Source organism: Aedes aegypti, chromosome 1 (assembly GCF_002204515.2).
Source record: "Aedes aegypti strain LVP_AGWG chromosome 1, AaegL5.0 Primary Assembly, whole genome shotgun sequence".
Lineage (NCBI taxonomy): Eukaryota > Metazoa > Arthropoda > Insecta > Diptera > Culicidae > Aedes > Aedes aegypti.
In genome coordinates, this window is record NC_035107.1 from 234525495 (window position 1) to 234545703 (window position 20209).

General features: G+C 38.0%; 1 protein-coding gene across 5 annotated transcripts in view; it reads right to left on the bottom strand.

The window, feature by feature from the left end:
• The window catches only part of LOC5571516 (mpv17-like protein), a 518784-nt gene that overhangs the window by 390631 nt on the left and 107944 nt on the right, over positions 1-20209 (bottom strand). For 4 of the 5 annotated variants that reach the window (XM_021837283.1, XM_021837281.1, XM_021837284.1 and 1 more), the window contains exon 3: positions 14989-15029. The exons of the other annotated variant lie outside the window; for it this stretch is intronic. The gene's annotated coding sequence lies outside the window, so the exon portion shown is untranslated. The remainder of the gene's footprint in view (positions 1-14988; positions 15030-20209) is intronic. 5 annotated transcript variants of the gene reach the window in all.

Below are 20209 nucleotides of genomic sequence, written 5' to 3' on the forward strand. Positions count from 1 at the left end.
ATATGTTTTTAAATATTTCTGATCACAAAAGTGCTTTTTTAAGTGAAAATGGATAACAAAGAGGTACAGCTGATACAATAACTAGGTGTATTCTTGCAGTAACTAAAATTTTTGGATCTCCGTTTTGCCATTTTTTCATGTACCCGTTTGGTAAGACGTTAAAAATCGCGCTGGATTTCATCAAAACAAAATCCCAGGTCTCCTGTCAATTGACGCCGTTGCGACGATCAGCTGTTCCGGAACGTCTCGTAAAATGGGTTATTCCCGCCTAAAGAATCTTGCTGTTATAAGGTTTTGACGTTTTGAAGTTTGCATGTACACAACGAAACACGTGTCAAATGTACAAATTGAAATTGAAACTGCGAAAAGAAACCACGTGCTCTGGTGGGGATCGAATCCACGACTCCCTATCCGCTAGGGGCGCTTCAACCTACAAGCTGCGGAGCCCCTTGAGAGACCCCGACGCTCGAAGGCAAACTGAACTCAATTAGCCCAAAGCAAATGGGATCATCATTTCGCAGTCTAAACTTCGTTCGGATAGGGTGCAGAGCTACTTGGGCACTTCCAAGATTCACTTTGGCATGGGGGGTTTTTCTCAGTCGAATTGCTGAAACTTTGCACTTCAATACGCCGCATATTGTGACCAAATATGAGCTCAGAAGCTTTCAAAAAATCCCACAGCCGAAGTGGATCAAAAGTGCCAAGAATTGGATTCGGCTCCCTACATGAGAACCTTATAACAACGAAAGAGAGTGACATTTCATATTGTGGTATGGCAATGGTTCAGCCCAAATAATCAGTAAGCACTGGAACAGCGTTATTATTTAATTTAGAAATTATAAAATCCAGAGCATTTCTGTGTCATATTGAATAGTTTTGCTATTTGTCTTTTTCATAACTACGATTACTTAGATATTTGTGATGATGATGAAAATTCTTCATTTGCATCTCGAACCTGTCACACCAAAATAGCTGAACTTTTGAAGTCCTGCTACTTTGTTCTCTCAGTCACAATAGGTAAATATTGTTGTGGAGAAAAGAGAGCATTACAAGCCATGATATCTCCTTGTCTTAAAATAAGCGATTGCAAAGACCTATCATGTGGTGTATCTTTCAAAACACAGTATTGAATGGTGCCCTATAAAGATGGGCCAAATTGTCGAAATTTAGGAACGAATCGTAGGTTACTCATTCACAAAAGTGAATCAACTCTTTTGATCGGTTCAGTGACTTATTGAAAACTTGCATCCCGATTTATAAAGCTAGGATTCAACAATTTTTAAATGAGAACACACTTCATATAACTAAATACTTCAATTACTTATACCGTATGGATGCCATTCACCGCTCATTTAACAGTATTTTAACACATTAAATTCTGTCAAAAATCAGTTTTTCGATATTTTTCGCAACTTTTTGCGCTAGATGCAAGATAAAACAGTGGACAACGTATAATAGTACCGAATAACATGTATGCCAATGATACATGTGTAGGGCGCCATTCACCGCTCATCCTAAGTATGAGGCTCTATATACACAACTAGTTGGAATTAATTTACTTTCATTAGCTGGTTGTTATCTTTGTACTATAGTACAATAACATATCAAAGCGTGGCAGCTAACAAGCATTTTTCGATCTGCCATAATAAAATCATTGTTCAACTCATGTTTACCGCTTTAAACAGCCTAAAATTATTTTCTATAATTAATATATAATATTAAATCATTTGAATTTCATTCTGATACAATCCATTCTGGTATAGTAATACATGTTGATGACTTTTATTGCGAAAATTTGTTCTGATTTTTCAAAATAATTCAATGAGCGGTGAATGGAGCATGAGCGGTGAATGGCGTCCTTACGGTACATGTCTGGTGTGCTAGACTATGTTAAGAGGAAAATAACCATCATCGGGCCTTCCTTAGCCGAGTGGTTAGAGTCTGCGGCTACAAAGCAAAGCCATGCTGAAGGTGTTTGGGTTCGAATCCCGGTCGGTCCAGGATCTTTTGGTAATGGAAATTTCCTTGACTTCCCTGGGCATAGAGTATAATCGTACGATATACGAATGCAAAAATGGCAACTTTGGCAAAGAAAGCTCTCACTTAATAACTGTGGAAGTGCTAATAAGAACACTAAGCTGAGAAGCAGGCTCAGTCCCAGTGAGGACGTTAATGCCAAGGAGAAGAAGAAGAACTATCATCGTTTCACAAATTTTCAATCCCAGTTTTGTTGCTTAAAATTAAAACAATGTTCGTGAAAATCTATCATTGCATTGCACTTGCTACCTATAATGCGGTGATAGATTTTCATGAGGATGACTTTAAATTTGAACGAAAGAACTGTTTTTTAATGATTGCTGATGAATGTTGGATATTTTAGCCTTTAGTGAAATTGATAAAAATATTTCCATGGTAATTTTTTGAGCTGATCTTCCATAAACTGTAGTGTTAGTGAATCATGACACTTTTGAAAAGAATCGTGATTCGTTCACTCATTTTTGAGAGTCAACTCTTTTGAATGATTCGTGAGTGAGTCGCCCATCTCTTATGCTTTATATGTAAATATAGATTGGAAACGATTAAATGAAACGGTGATCAAAACCACAACAAGAGGAGAAATAAAGAGCCAATACATTCAATATCTGTACGCATCAGGCTTAGAAGCATTAATGGTACAGTAATAGGGTTTTTGAGCACTGGAAATGCTGTTAATAGGCATGTCTGCATTTATGGTGTTGTCATAATGCAGATATCTAATCTAATGCGAGTTTGGGGCTTATTATTAGTGCTACTGGTTACTTGGGTGCTGCAACAATGGAATTTATAGAATGGATGGAAATTTCAACGTATTGTGTTTGGTATTAAAATCTCCATTGATAATTATTGCATGTCAGATGGGCATTAAAGTAAGCGAAGAAAAACATCGCATGTGTTTTGGTCCACGGCATATAATATAAATATTGTACACCGTGTATTGGTCCATGATCGGCAATGTTTTGCAAGTTGTAGCAAACTCGATGAATAACAGCAGCAAAGAAGAGCCCCAAAGAGAAAGCGATGATAAAGCCCATTTTTATCGCTTATTTACCATTGGGGGTAGGTGTTTTACTCCACTGGCATGATCAATAATTTACGATCATCTGATAGCACTAGTGGCCTCCAGGTTTGAAGCTTTCTTAGAAGAGTTTTATCATGCACTGTTATACCCCCCTGTTATCAGAGCTGTACCAGTAGACGATGAACAGACACTCATGATGTAGCGGATCATGGTTGTTACAGAGAGCGATAAGTGAGAGATTCTTTCAATTTTCTCAAAATTCAATCCTTGAGTAAAACTTATTGAATTATGATTAAGAAATCTCTATGTGGCGTTATATGATATGAAATTATATGATAACTTGGATAACATAAATCCGAGCAAATTAAGTATTTTACTTTCTACTTTTCAAGTGAATGTAACCGCTTTAGAGACTTTTCAAAATTATTTTAAGCAAATGTTCAGTTTTGTCGTTGTAAGTGAAAAGCATTTGCCTTTTCTCTTGAAGGTTGAAGGCGCAATTTCTGCGTACTTGGCTCAATATCCAGCACGAAATATTCTCATTAGGAAGACACCAGCAACATTGTACCCTAAGTGCATACCCAAGCTCAGCCCTTGCAGCTATGGCGGTCATCATCATTAACCACACCGCAAAATGATAATCACAACTTTCGCAAACGGCTGCCTTCGTCATCCGATGTGTAATGTTCTTCTGCCTACTGCAGATGTCTCCAACAGTCGGAGTTCTCATGATCTGGTCTGAACTTTTCGAAGTTGTGCGATTTTGGTGCATCGAGCAGACCGGCAATTTCCCCTTTTTTTCGACCAGGGCATCCACCAACCACATCATGATTTGCAACCCCCGAAGCGTTAACCGGTAACTACCTCGACCAGCGACTGTTTTATGCTGCAGCACAGTTCGGCCGAGCGAGCGTGTTTTCTATGCAGATAGGGCGAACGCATTAGTGCGACCCATGTAGAACAACATTTTCCCGCATAAATGTGTATCAGATCGGAGGAGGTACCGGTTGCATAAAAAATTAAAACCCTCATCTGTCGAAAAAAAATTACAACACAGCGCTGCGCTGAACTGCTGCATCAGCGAACCCGCTTGTTAATGCTATCAAAGTAGCTTTTAATGGGAAATCTCATTGTAATCACATTACAGTCGCTGGTTTTACAATGTAAAATTAGCCCCTCGCTCGAGCATGCGAACACTACGGAGCGATGAGCGCAGGGCCAACATAAAACTACAACAACAAGGGAACATTACTTGCATACATTAAAGTAAGTACAACGTTGCTGTTTTCGCGTCTGCTCCTGACGCCGGTGCCGGTGCATGATTGTGTCTGCCGGGTTCAGTATTGTTGTTGCTGCTGCTGCTGCTGATTTATGCGCAATTGACTTTGGCTCAATTTTGTGCAATCATTCTGTTGCTGTTTCGGTCTCTAGAGCGACGACGGATGGCAGCTCTCTGTGAGCGAAACTACTTATGGATTCTTGCGGGTCGTCGTCGGCTACTTGTTGGCATATATCATGTATAGAAGACTTTTGCAGCGCAGCGAGATGACGACGCATCATTCCGTTCACTCAATGAGTTAATGGATCCTAGTGTTTTTATGATAATTGACTTAATTTGAAGTATTTTCCTCGGTGCCTCAGCCTCAGTTTGGCTGAGAAGCACGTTCAAAGTGGCCGGGCTGCTGTCAGAGGAAATGATGAAAAATTGCCACTTTCCGTTGCCGCATATTACCCACGTCGCGCAAAGCGATGGTTTTTTTGTTGCTTGAAACGGCAGTTGCAATAAAAATAATTGCAATTGAGCGATTGGCACACTGCTATAGCGAAAAACAGTTGTCAACAGCTAAAATTTATGTTTCGAACCGTGCAATTTACTGAGAAAATAAATTTCTCGATTGTTATTCTTGCAGATTTTATGTCTTATGTAAACTACTTGACTGATTGCGACTGATGTTGATGTCGATGATCATAGATTTATTCTGATGCTTTAGTCGACAAAAATTCAAATTTCCAAAGGTGCAATGATTATTGTCATAGAAATTAGCAATCAGTTCGATGCTCGAAACAAATTGAAGTAGCTTTCAGCCAAGTGTCTTCGAATCAAGTGAGGAAGCAGAGAATTCATGATCAGTAGCTTAGAATTTTCTGTATTCGGGCAAGAGATCTTGAACTCCATTAGGGGAAGCACGGCTTTCTTTCAAATCGCAAAGAAGAAAGACTATCGCTGATAGCCGGAAGTCCTTGATCGTGAACTACTTTTCAAACATCTGGAAGAGAAAAAGAATATATTTTTCACTTATGACAACAAATAACTGAACGTTTGCTCAAGGTAATTTTGAATAGTATCTCATGTGACAATGAGTCATCTGATGAGATCAAAAATGGAATAAATGATTTGCTTTCTCAAAAATATTATTTAATTCACTTAAAAAAATGCATCTAAACAGTATTATAGATTTGGAAAAAGCTGGACTTATGTTCGATGTCCGTGTGACATGGGAACATTTCAAGAAACCAGAAGGAAATTTTCGGAACGCCAATCAGTGCGGCATGGTTGCTAAATGCATGATTTGCGGACGTTCTCCTTACGCTTAGGGCGTCTGTCATGTGAAGGAAGATACCAAGAAGTTTGTATGCGAAATTGCGGAGGCAATCATAAGTCTTACTTTTGGAATTTCCCTTCACGCAAACGAATCATTGATGCTCGTACCAGGCAGGTGAACGGCATCATCTCCCTTTGATTTTGATTTTTTGTAACTGAACCATAGAGTCAAATGATTGATGCAATGTTCAAAATCACCACTATGGTTTAAGCAGTCCATGTTGGTGTGAAATTTACCTTCTAGTGAAATGGTTATTAGATCACGTTTTAATCAACACCACAACCAGATTGCACTCCTTCTATGTATCAGGTATCGTCTACTCATTCCAGAATCCAATAGTCTATTCTTCCAAAATTGTTATCTAAATGTAATTTTTTTATTAAATTGTTGAACATGGGAATATCGTTATATCCTTCCTTCAATTAATAACTTAACATCAAGATTTTTCTGAGAATTTCTCTTATATTAAAAAAAATAATATAAATTTATTTTTTTTAAATAAAATACTTCAATTAATTCTTCTAGAGCTCTTCTGAAATTTATTCAAGATTTATCAAATTGGTTCCAAGTTTAATTTCCATAGCGTTGGTTGGAATTTCCGGAAGGAATATTACGAAACTCTGAAAAACCTTATGAAGCAGTGGCGCAACCAAGAGAGGGGTTTGAGGGTCAAAATCCCTCCCAGAGCAGAACATTCTTGTAAGAATTATCACATATATTTTAGAAATTCAACAAAAGAACACAAATTCCTGAGCAGTCAGTTGTACCAACAATTGTGTTGTGCTAAGATGAGGCTTTCTAATTAGAAGACCTTTAAGGTGTTTCAAAAACTTAATTTTCTCGCTTTTTTTTTTGAAAAATAAGAAGTCTGTCAAACAAACGTGCATATGCATATCGAGACCGTTTGAAAAGCTGCTAAATACAAAATTCGGTGTTTTAAAAAATCTGTCTGTCGGCTCAGCATTTAGCCAAATTTTATGACCTTCAGAGAGCACATGAATTTCCGGATAATCAACTCTTTAGTTTTTAATGATCACAAATAAAAAATCTTAGGAAAGGTGAATGGATATCGTGGTTCCGTTGCTAAGCTAAAAATTCACAAACTTTCGTTTACAATCTAAAAATGCTTCAATGTCTGCAATGCTGATTTGCCTTCGACAAACTACTAATGATAGTTGCAATGCTTCTTACTGCGACTTGGACTGAAAGATCATTCTATTCGTTGAAAAAGCTGAAAACGTATGTAAGGAACAGAACAGACGAAGAGGGTGTGTGTGAGGGTGTAGCTTGGATGAACTGTCGAATAAACTTCGAAAATGTAGATTTAAACGGTGATCCCGTTTATCCATTCATCTATGAAAAATAGAATCTAAGATAATGCTTGTAGAGAACGAAATGTTCTTTGAAACCCTACGGTTTTTTTTCATACCCAACATACGTATTTCGTAAAGCTTTTGAAAAATTTCACCTGGTACAGCAGACTTCCTTAGAGTAGCGTTGTAAATTCATCTAAAGTGGATGCTCAGAGTGGATGAGAAAAGCTTCAATTTGCAATACATATTTTTAAATTTTTCTGTTCGAAGCTTTTTACACTCTTTTTTTGTTATTTTCCCAGAAACACATTATCTTCAAGTACACAAACAACCCCCACCCCCCTTCCAGAAGCTAAATCCTGATTGGGCTACTGTTCTGAAGCATTAGTGAGTTTCGGCAGAATATTTAGGACTATTGGGACTGCGATAAGGAAAAGTCCTTTATTATTTCTGCATTGCTGGTGGAAGCTCATGGATTTGAAAAGTTTGTCAATCGAATTGAGACTGTTGGAAGACGGCCAAAAAATCCTGAAATTGTTTCAGGACTGTGACTGAATAGGTGAAAATGTTACACATTATCGTAGAAAGATATGCCAATATGGAAACAGAATAAGTAGAGTAAACTGAACAGTGTTAACACAACAGGAAATGCTCGGCTTTCATTTTGAATTTCAATAACTTCAATTATGTATTAAAAAAAAATCTGTCTGATATGAGAAATTTTATTGATAACTAGTGGTCCCGGCAAACTTCGTCTTGCCATCAAGTAGGCTGTTGAAAAACGCTTTTGATCGTCCCATATAAAATTACAGTTTCGTTCGCGCTCGTTTTTTCCCGGTGAATATCCTGGGATTTTTATACACACAAATACCCTTGACGAATAAAGCTGAGAAAGAATCATTCAAATCCGCTGACCCGTTCATAAGCCATTTCGTGACATACAAACACCATTCCATTTTTATTTATATAGAGAGAAGAGAGATGGATAGATATCTTATTAATTGGAGATGGCTGAAGACGTTTGTAACTCATAAAAACTTTGAGATTATTTGTGAACTAATGTGTGAACATTCTCTCAATAGGATTTTCTAGAAATCCTATTCTTGGCACTTTTTATTCACTTCGGCAGTGGATTTTTTCTTAGTTTATAAGGTTTACATAAACAGGGGATAGGCAAAATAATTGAGATAGGCAAAATTTTGTCTAAACTCAAATGCTTATAACTTTATGGAAAATGGATGAAATCGAATGTACAGTACTGGACAGAATAAAGTACGCATTGGCCGTTTTTTCATACAAAATGGTCAAGTTTGGAGATCTGAATCTCAGCTTCTAGTGGGCCGATTGATCTGAAATTTTCACCATAACCTAAATATAACATAGATTTTACTCAATTGGATTAACACTGTATTTGAACCACAATCTTTTAAATTATTGAAAATCTCTCAATTTGCGAAAAATTGCATAATTTTATTTTGAAAATATTTTGAAAACAATCAGTTTTATCGCAAAATGATGTTCTACAAACTTGTGTGTCTCATCAAATTGCAAATTTTTGCAGAAGGACATATTGCTCTAAATATTTGCATTTAAAAATTATTCCTATTTAAAAATTTCGTCATTTTTATAAAAATTTCAGATTTGCGATAACATAAAAGTTTGTTAATGAAAATCTATGAATTTCTAGCCTAGCAAATTTGAGGTTACTTTCAAGCTGCGGTGAAAATTTCAGGTCAATCGGACATCTAGAAACCGAGATATAAGCCTCCAAACTTGAATATTTTGTATGGAAAAACGGCCAATGCGTACTTTATTCTGTCCAGTACTGTATTTGGAAGCAATCAACGGAAAATTTGGTGTAGTTTCTGAAACTTGCTTGATCATGCATATTGGCCACCGGACACCCGAGATACTTCGGATCTTCCGAGGTCATGTCCAAATGGCATTTTTTCTGTCGCTTGTATTTTTGTGCGGTGTGAAGTTGTATGGATATTTTCAATTTTCCTAGAAGCTAGAACTAATAGGAAGTTGAATGCCACCGGACGCATTAAGATTCGTTGAAAATCTTCAGAAATACGGCCATTTCCGTAAAACTAGTTCCGGAAAATATGGTCAGTCATTTTTTTTGCATTTCCTATCATGTATATATTATCCAAGGCTATATCTAAGTGTGTATCAAACTTCAAGACGATGTTCCGGTTGCATATTCAGAACCATAAGAAGCACTGACCACTCTATAGTAAGTTCCAGGTGCCCTGGGGGAAGTGACCAATTAGGAACATGTTCGGAAACATATCAATATGGGCATCGAACTGCAAGATTGATTAGTGATGCTTCCGCAAACATTTCCAGAACCACCGACTGACATGACCACTCTATAGTAGTTTGAAAGTGCCCCGGAGAATGTGGCCAGTTTAAAACATGTACGGAAACACATCAATATGAATACGTGAATACATTTTTAAAGGTAATGCTTCTGGAAGAAACTGATGTCTATGACCACTGTATAGTAGGTTCCAGGTGCCCTGGGGGAAGTGGTTAATGAGGAACGTGTGAGAGCAAAAAGTTCTCCACAAAAAGGAACTGACAAAATCGGGTCAGTACTGTATTTAAAAAAAAATGTATTTTTCTGATGATCTTCGGGAAATAATTATAACTGAAATCGCACAGTTGACATAATGTGGGACATTCTAAAATTATGAATGGTTATTTGTGAATGCTAAAGACTTCTAACAATTTTTTTTTACAAAGTTAAGATTACCACAAATAAAGGTTGGTCATCGTGCAACATATAATGTGGAAAATTATTGGTTTTTCTCGGTGAAAAAGGATGAGAGTTGCTTAATAATCGTTACAAGTTTTAACCTAAGACTCTTCGGTCATCTTCAGACGTATCGATGTCATTACTAATTGGAGGAGACTTTAATGCATGGGCCGTGGAGTGGTGTAGCAGTTTAACCAATGCCAGAGGTTACAACCTGCTGGAGGCCCTGACAAAGCTTGATCTTCAACTGTGCAATGAAGGTACCGTTGGTACATTTAGGAAAAACGGACGAGCATCGATCATCGATCTTACATGGTGTAGCTCATCGCTGGCGGGAAACATGAACTGGAGAGTAAGTGAGGAGTATACCCATAGCGATCATCAGGCTATCCGCTATACCATTGGCCAACGGGACTGCGCGGCAACGCCGAGAAACACACCTATCGTACAGCAGTAGACTGTGGACCTCGTACTGCATACACTCGGTATACTCTTGGACGGGTTATCCTCAGCAGGGTGATGAAATGCACAGAGAGTGAGAACGGGCTTTCAGAAAGGCAGTTCGAAGAAGATCGACGGCGGACGCAATTCGGACAGTGCTGGAGAAGACCGAGAAAGCATTGAAACAAAAGCATAGAGGAGATCGTTACTGTGCCGTCGTCACGATAGATAGAAGAACGCGTACAACAGCGCCAGCTGGGAAGTCATTGCCATAGCGCTGCACAGAATGCGGGTTCCCGTCAACTTGTGCCAGATTTTGAAGAACTACTTCCAAAACCGACACCGGCCCGAAGGAGTTAAGAATAATGGCTGAAGTCCCACAAGGTTCCATACTGGGATCAACGCTGTGGAATGCGATGTACGACGGGGTCCTATCGTTGGAGCTACCCAAGGGGTTCGAGATCGTCAGCTTCGCCGATGACGTCGTCCTAACGGTAATAAGTGAGACGCAGGAGGAAGTAGACATGCTGGCAACGGAGGCAATTGGTCTGGTCCAAGATTGAGTGGGGGGAGACAAGCACAAGATTTATGCCCAACATAGGTGGTCCTAGAAGCAGTAAGAGGCGTCTTCTGATTGTCATATCAAAATCGCTACTAAGATACGGTGCGCCAGCCTGGGGTCACGGCTTCTTCAAGCAGGATCTGCATCGATTCGCCCATGCGTCTTCACCATTATGTCCTGAGTGTATGGAGATTGAAGAAACGCCAGAATATGTTGTTTTCGACTGCTCGAGGTTTAACATAGAACGAAACACGGTGGCGGTTGCTTTTAGTGAGTACTTCAGCGTAGGTGTGGTACACGGAATGATAAGTGATTTCGATCTTTGGAATATGATGACCAACATGGTGGTGCATATAGTGTCTGGCTTACAGCGCAACTTGCGAGCAGAGCAGCGAAACTAGACGCAGAGAGCAGCGCTTAACGTCGGATCGTCGAGGTGCTGATGAACCGGAAGCCAACCTCGCACCGGAATTGACAAATCAGTCTATTGATGAGAGGAGACCATCGGGCGCGATCGGAATAAGCTAGATCCTCCGTCGGGGACTAGTTGAGTAGATCGTGGAACAGCACCGGCAAATGATTGTCGGGGCACCTGTGAACCAGAAGTTTCCTTCCACCGGAATCGTAGGATCGACCTCGCAAATGCCCGAATAGCATCGGTTCGGAAGACCTTCCACCGCCGGGGAAATCCAGGATAGATCCATCGTCAGAGTAGTACGAGCATATCAACGTCATGAGTCGTCGGAGTGCCAGTTAACCGGAAGCCATCCTCCAACCGGAATCTCTGCGCCGACTTCGACTCTCTACCGGCCAACAACGGAGTATGAACAACGCGTAACGTTACCGGTTTCGGGAGATATTCCTCCGTCGAGGTACTCTCCATCGGAGTAGGCTAGCTTCACCGTCGAGAACTACGCCAAGTAGTATCGATCACGACGAACCGCCGGCTTTGGGTAGTCGGGGTGGTTGCGAACCGGAAGTCACCCCTCAACCGGAATCGCAAGACCGACCTCAGCATCCAACCGGTCCGCCCGTAGTGCATGACGAGCAGGAAAATTGAGTCAAGCGCACCTACAAAACACAGTAGCATCTATCGAAAAAAGTCTCACATGGCCCAGGCATGTGGTCGCCCCCAAAATGTGAGTGACGTTGAAGAGACAAATTGGAGCCAGATCGAATAGAGCAAGAGGTGACGAAAAGGCATAGAGGCATCAACAAGCCCTCCGCCCCCTAAAGTGATACCATGAGGTAGTTCCAGGGGGACATCGGACTTGTAGTCCATGCCAAAGAAAAGTGGCGTGGTACAGAGTTGTTTTCCCTTTTTTTCTCTATTGCCAGACGTATCGCTCTAACTTAAACCCCTCAATGACCAAATGGAATGCTCGTTTATTGAATGGTAAAGAAGACAAGCTGTTTAATTTTCTTACAGCTAATTACATATATAGCAGTGATTACTGAAACTTATTTGATAACTAACTAACTAAACTAACTGAGATTCATACTCAAAAGCGATACAAACTTTTTTTGTTTATCGAAATGATTGATTGGATGAAGCATGTTGTGGAGTTGCTATAATCATTCATAGGCATATGACGAATTCCACCCAGAATGAGTCTAAAAAAATAAAAATCGTGCTCGATAGTCTTCGATTTGGCTAAAATTTTGCACATGTTTTTAGTATGGTAGAACAAGTGTTTTCCATAGAAAAATTGATCTTTTTGACTCAAATGTAACTTTTGAAAATGGCCTATAATTTTTTGCATGCTACTTATTTGAAAAACTCTAACTCCGAAACTGTTGATTTTAGAGAAAAATGTTCTATGAAGAAGTTGTAATGAACCGTTAGGACTATAAGAAAAAAATATACACTGAAAAAATAATTTATTTATTTTTATAGAAAAATCAAAAATACTACAAATCAACTTCTTCATAGAACAGTTTTCTCTAAAATCAACAGTCTCGTAGTTAGAATTTTTTAAATAAGTTGCAAGCAACAATTTTTCTATGGAAAACACTTATTCTACCATACCAAAAACATGTGCAAAATTTTATCCAAATCGAAGATGGTCGAGTTCTGTGACTGACCGATTTGACATGGAATCCGTCATATAAAACATCAACTTTTTTCGTCATGACGAATACGCTTTTGCAACTTTGGGAGTTTCTGTTGAAGTACAGCTTGGTAAATATACCTTCATAGTTGCCATAGTCTTTTCAATACACTGGGCAATAAGTTAATTTGCTTCAGTTTGAAGAAGTATGCGGAGATTGACTCGCAATAAGTCAACATTTTATATACAGTCGAAATTGGTTATTACGACAACTTTTATAGCGACAAAAGCTCTCTATAGCGAAATTTTTCGAACCCTTGAAAAATATTTTAATGTTGTAACTTTCCTCTATAGTGACATGTCTTTATCACGACGGTATCTTGCGATGTCTTTATAACAAGCTTCGATTGTAATTCGCAAAGCATTTCTAACGGCAGCATTTTATTTGGTGAATGTTCCTCAGTATATTTTCCATTAAATTACCCTGATAGCCCTTCTTGTTTTTCCTCTTCTAAAATTTCTTCTACGATTGATTTGGTCTTAACCGACTCTAGTAACCAGCGTGTCAAACGGGCTACTCACGCTGATTTTGATTCTAATCATGTCCCTGATTTTCAATCCTATCAGCTATACTTTCAACTATTTCCGAGCCGACTGGAATACATATGAAACCTACATCGATAGTAATCTTGATGTTAACATTGCTTTGCAAACAAAACTTAATATTGAAAATGCTCTCGAAACTTCAACAACTTTTAAGCAAGATGACCAAAATATGAAGTAAAATTTGAATCCGTGATTGAAGACAATGATCTTAATTGATTTATCTTAAAAACTTGATGAGGAGGTAATTTCAACGCACTCACGATCCTGCTATGAAAACTATAGTCAGGATTTGCAAAACAAAATCTAAAACGTTCTACTCAATGAAGAAACAAAAATTTTGGAAATAAAATTTCTTAACCGGACCCCGGCTCTAAGTCCTTTAGGAACCCATGTTATATTAAACAAAAACTTTGGAAGCCGATTCCGGCATTTAAAGAGGAATACAAATTATAACTAACATATTGCCATAAAGCTCAAAAACTTGCTATGCAGTTTCGAGGAGTACACAATTTAAATTTAAGACTCATTAGTCGAATAGAAAATCAAGTAACTTAGCACTTCGAAAGCATTCTCGATCAAGAGAACTTTTTCGACAAATCTTGGGGGACGGATTTGGAAGAAGTGAATATTATTATCGAAAATTCCTCATTTTCTACATCCTCATCGAGAAACTTCCTGAGAGTAGCTTATTATTCGTGGTTGATATATTTAACAAATGTTTTTAGTTGGCACATTTTTCTGATAAATGGAAAAAAGAGAATGCATTCGACAGCGTTTGGCATGAAGGCTTGATTGTAAAATTAAGAAAATTTAATTTTTCAACATACATTGTTGGAATAATCCAAAATTATCTGTCAAATCGTACACTTCAGGCTCAGGTTCTTATAATTAACTCCAGGTCTGAAAGACTTCCTGTAAGAGTTGGTAATCCTCAAGGCATCATTTTAGGACCAATATTATACAATATTTTCATATCTGACTTACTCGAGTTATCTCAGGAATGTCAAACATCTTTGTTTGTGGATGGCACATGCCTCTCCGCCAAAGGACGAAGCCTTCAAGTTATCTGTAGTAAATTGTAAAAAAGTTTGGATATTTTTTCGTCATTATTGCAAAAATGAAACATTTTTCCTAATGCTTCCTAAACTCAACTTATAATGTTCCCACATAAACCAAAAGCTTTTAATTTGAAACTTTTATAGATCTGGTGTCATGATTAAAGATGTTCCAATTAATTGGCCAGATGAAGTTAAGTATCTAGTCCCTCCTTATTATCATAGAGATATACAGTATTTTATGAGACAACATGTCGGCATTCATTTTGCATAAGATTTCATGATTTATGACAGAAAAAAACACTATCTTGCTTGATGAGAAAGAAATGTTGCAAATTTTTTTGATGAGACGAAATTAATAGCAAAAAGAGAAGAGAAATCGATTGTCAGTTAAGCCTTTATGAAGAATCACTAAAGACTGTCCTACCGAGGATTTTTATGTGTAGAACATGTCCTACCTATCTTTTGTTTCTCGTGCCACCGATGGTTCAAATTGATTATGATTGATGAAAATAACTCAACTTAAAGTACCAACCTCGACAATTTGAAGAAATGATTCGTCGAAATCACTTGTGTCTGAAAAGATATAAGAAATATTCCAATTAGTAAGAATACAATTCACACGGCAAAGTAGAACATTTTTACGTGTATGAACCTAAGGGAAATTAAACAGACGATCCATCATTAAGCATAATACGTGAGTTTTCAATGGTTTACTAGTCCCAATCAAAAGCTTGGTTCGAATTTCTATCCGTTCCAAGACGCCAACCAACTGGCACAACCGAAGAGAGCCAAGAGCAGTTTTGAGTTTCAAGCATCATTCAACCAAATTGCATATCGCAATTCAGAACGCGGAGAAACCAGCACAACTTGCATAACATCATAACCAATTGCCAAAACGAGCAATCAGCGAGATAAAGTAGCGCGAAACAATACGTCGAAGAAATTGGATTCACAAGTACACGGTTGTTGCCGTGCTGAAGAAACCAGAAAAAAAAAAACAAACTCCACTAGCAAACATGAAAAATTTCCCATAACAGCAACATCACGATCAGTCCATTATCATCCATTGCTGTTGTGGCTGCTGCTGGTTGATGTTAACTGGTAATGGTTGTTACTGCCGACTATACGACGGAGGACGACGACGGCGGCAGGAGGAAATAGTCCATGCGCGATTGTGTCTGGTCATGTTCAACGATTCCAGCGCGCAAATAATCCAACACAAACCGCTCTGTATAACAGACACGAGATCACCTCGCTTGCCCTAGGCACTGTGGGCCGGAAATCTTTTTTTTATCCGAGTACTGTCATAATGAATCAATAAGAATCTCAAAGTACCCAAGTAACCATAAGCTCTAATAATAAGCCCAAAATCAGCATCATTAATTCATATAGGCATTATAATAGCACTACACATGTAGTTAGCGCTGAATAACAGCATTTTCAGTTCTCAGACACGCTATCACTGCACCATTAATGCTTCTTAGCCCGATGCCAACAGGCATTGAATAAGCACTATATTGGCTCTATATTCGCACATAGGACATCATTCATTGCTATCCTATTACATGCACTGTCACACTTTTATACGATTCTGGCCCATAGTGCGTCAATCGACGATGGATGACGGTTGATGAGGATCTGGCACATCTAGCAGCTACTTGCTAACAGCCTAATCACACATTCGTCCGCCCATCATCCATTTGGTACCGACCGACCGACCGAGCGACGGCTGATTCACTCAGGACGGGATCACGACCGTTTTGAATGGGCTGCTGCTGCTGCTAGATGTAGTGCTAAGTGGTAGCGGCGAGGGAGAGAGAGACAGAGCCGGAGTCTGTGTCTATCCCCTCGCAAAAGTGTAAATAAATGTGTACACATGCTATTCATTCCATAAATTGCTCCGCTCGCATCTTATAGAGTTAGGCCCGGTATGTAATATGTAGCGTGGAGTCTGTAGGTAAGTGGCTGTTGTTGATTTTTTCTGCGGCTCTTCGTTCCTCTTCATCCGCCGGGGGTATGTTAGTTTTTGAGATGATGCTTGATTTCTGCTGCTGATGGTGCTGATATGGAAACTTGGAGGACTTAAGACAACGACGCATTATGGTTATACAAATATCTGTATATCTTTTAACAGCATTAGAAGTTTATTTTTAAACACATGAAATTACCCGATCTTTTGCCTGCCATACCTATTTCATAATGGTTAACTCAGTAAACGTAGTAGTAAAATTCGTTTAACGAATCTGAAACTATCCATGTGCTTTAATCCATGAAGCTTAATACATAAGTGACCTTTCATCAATTTTGTTTCATTAAAAAACAATCCGAAAAATATGAGAAGTATGGAAGATTATTGCATGGCGTATTTCTCACTTCGACAAATTGCAAACGACTGTGTTGTCAAGATCTCTTGTGGGATACTCAGGACAATTTGTCAACTTGAGCTTCAAATCTGAGTATCGATTTCTCTCCAGAGAAAATGAGGATGGTTGATTTTTTAAACAACATTAACCTGCAAAATCTTTGCCACCTCACATGAGTCTTCTAAATATCTTTACAGCCTGATTGCACCCTGGGCGAAGCACATTGTTCAGCTGACCCAGAAATGCAGAAAAACAAATTAATTCAATGCTGACTATAATAATAGGCGGTGTCAATTTTGGAAAATTTTTGAAATTGAAAAACCGCATAGTCACAAGTGGTAGCAACTAGGCCCAAACAAACCCTTGCAAAATTTAAAAATTCTAAAAAATTGTTTAGCTACTCGGCAAGTGACTTGAAGTATAATATGGGAAAATGATTTATTAAGTATGGGAAAATGGAACCTTTTAAAATTAAATAGAAAAAGGTACTTTAAGGACGTACTAAAAATTCAATCTCTAGCTGGTAATTTAGGCTTTCTGTAGCTCTTCAAATAAACGCTTTCTAGTAGCTCTTCAAATAAACGAGTTAAACAATTTAGTAGCAGCGAAAATTTTATATGCTTGATATGCCCTTTTTGTAAACTGGCATCACGGTGCATTTTATGTAGGAAAGATGGTGACAAAGCCGTCTTGGATGGAGGTGCCAAGTAGTTATTGAAACTAGTTTAACTTCAATGTCAAATATTCTTTTGATTTTCACTAGATAGAAGAACAGTGTCTTCAGCAAAGTTGATACCTTGTTCAAGGACTACCCCTCAGTGAGCCTTCTGCAAAATTGATCAAAAGACTGCTGACTTTCACTTGGTACATGTTTTAGTTCAGAATCAACTTACCAGGTGGCACACAGACTCTAACAAACGTCGTATGTAGGAGCAACATATGGAACAAGTTTTCCGCGTATATACAACGACAAATATGCAACAGTGATACACAGCCCTGTCGTCGTAAAATTTGAGCTTCTTAGTCATTCCCTTTTGAGGAGGGCGTTGCTATAGCCCAGAGGGCGGTTGTACTCCCAGGCGTTAATGAGGGAGTCTCACACGAAAGTTGTATCAAATTAATATATATTCCAAAACACTTGAGAACTAATATGCATTTGCACGTGTTTAGTTTGTGTTCAATGCTCATTCCAATTCAAATGTGAAACAGAGAAACACCTATAAATTTAAAAAAATATATGGATTATGTTGAGCACTCTAGATATATCGGAATATCTTCAAAACCAGGGACAAATGATCAAAATTCACACAGTTTTTCAAAATGGAGAGTATTTGCTTCAACTCAATTTTTATTTCATTTCAACATGATGAGTATCATCATACTAAGTAATTCATGCTTTTGCTTAAAATAAAGACGGCCGTCAGATTTTTTACCCAAAATTTAATCCCATTTTACAGTTTACTCGAGGAAAGAACCAGCGATTTAATACTTTTTACTTTGTTGTACGAATTATGTTGTTTCCATAAATTTAGAAAATCGTTCATTTCAAACGGCTAATACCATTGCTCACCTAGTTTTTGCAGCTGTTCTAACTCAGTTTTTTCTGAGGTAAGTTTCAAATATGACGTCCATCATTTTTCGGGATTTCTAGACCCTCCACTCCCCTCTATCATGCCTTTTAATACCTAATAAAAGCACTGTCACACTTTCGTAGACCATCGCCCTCCCTCAAATGATGAATGTCATTTTTGAGTGACCCCTTACCCGAGCAAAGGCGGATAACTGGATGATATCAAAATGATAGCAACGTTCATTATCACTATTATCAATTTGATATTCTGTTATCAATGATAACCGAATGATAACAAAATTGGTTATAATTGTATCCGTGACAGCAGTGCTGGGAATGGTAATAGTAGTAGGCTTGAATTTTCGCGAAAATCACGTGGCTCTCCCAGTACAGTAGTTCAAAAACGTGAATCTCATCAAGTAGCCTCTGTTGGGTGCACGAATTTTCTGAATCATGAGTGTCATTGAAGGCTCTAAATGCGGGAAATAGAACAATTTTCTACAGTAATTTTGGGTTGCCCTTAGCAACGGGTGTTTTTCAATTTTCAAGGCATTTTGCCTACAGCAGCGATGGGCGTGAGTTTCACTGGCTTCGCTGACTGTGATTGGCTTCGTTTGGCTACTGTAGAGTGAATTTCAGATTATTTCCCAACCCTGCGTGACAGACATTATTGGTAACAGATTGATAACAAAGTATGTTACCGTAATTTCGGGTGAAATTGATCATTTTTCACGGTTCTTCTAGTCTCTTTTCTATAATGTTCACAATGCCACACAACTAAATGCAGGAAAACAAGTACGAAGGTGAGCCTCATCGACTTATGTACCGAAATTTTCTAACAAATGTCATATTAGTGTTAACAAATACCTCTAAAATAAAAAATCAGAGGATCTCATTTCGGGGTGAAATTGAAAACTTGTCAATGCCATTATTGTTAGTTTTCAAAACAACTCTATATGATAAATTTGAGCTCCCTGAATCCGAATATGCTTGTAAAATTCTTAACAATGCAATATTTATATAAATAACGAATAGTTAAAATTCAAGAATTACGCGGAAAACGCCTAAATGTATGCAATTTCCTAACGAATTCGATGATCTGTAACAGCAATTCAATTATTTCAACCATATGAGCATATTGGTACGAGTTTTGGTGATAAAATCTGGTTTGGGGATATATCTCATGCATCCTCACAAACTTTCAGGTTTATACTATGTTCAAATCCTTGCTTATAAATAGAAGTTCATAGGTGTTTGTCAATACTGCACCGTGCATGATTTTAAAGTTTTAAGTTATTCTCATAGTAATAAACATTCTTTAACACAAAAAACTTCACAACACACAATTTGACAATAGTTACGACAAGCAACGTTCATTTACTGCAACTTACATTGATATTTGTGTTCCATTACGAATAAATAAAATCGTGTGATACGATGATCAATTTCACCCTTCTGATCAATTACACCCGATTTTACGGTATCACACTTCTTTCCAATAACATTTTAACAAAGTGTGTGTTAATAAACAAAGTTGACTTTTCGCCATACAAAATTTTGTAAAATTATTTGAAGCATAAGTTTAATCCAAAACACTCACTTCCCAAAACTTGTCCGTGTTTTATGACCATAAATTTCATAAAAATATGATACTGTAAATTTAGTTATCAACTTGAACTCAAAGATAACATAATTTACTATTACTTTGTTATTTGACAAACAAATTTGAGTTCTCAATTTTGTTATGTTGGCTATTAATTCAGCCAAGATCATAACAAAATCAGTTATTAAATGATGATAACCAGGTAACAAGATTTATT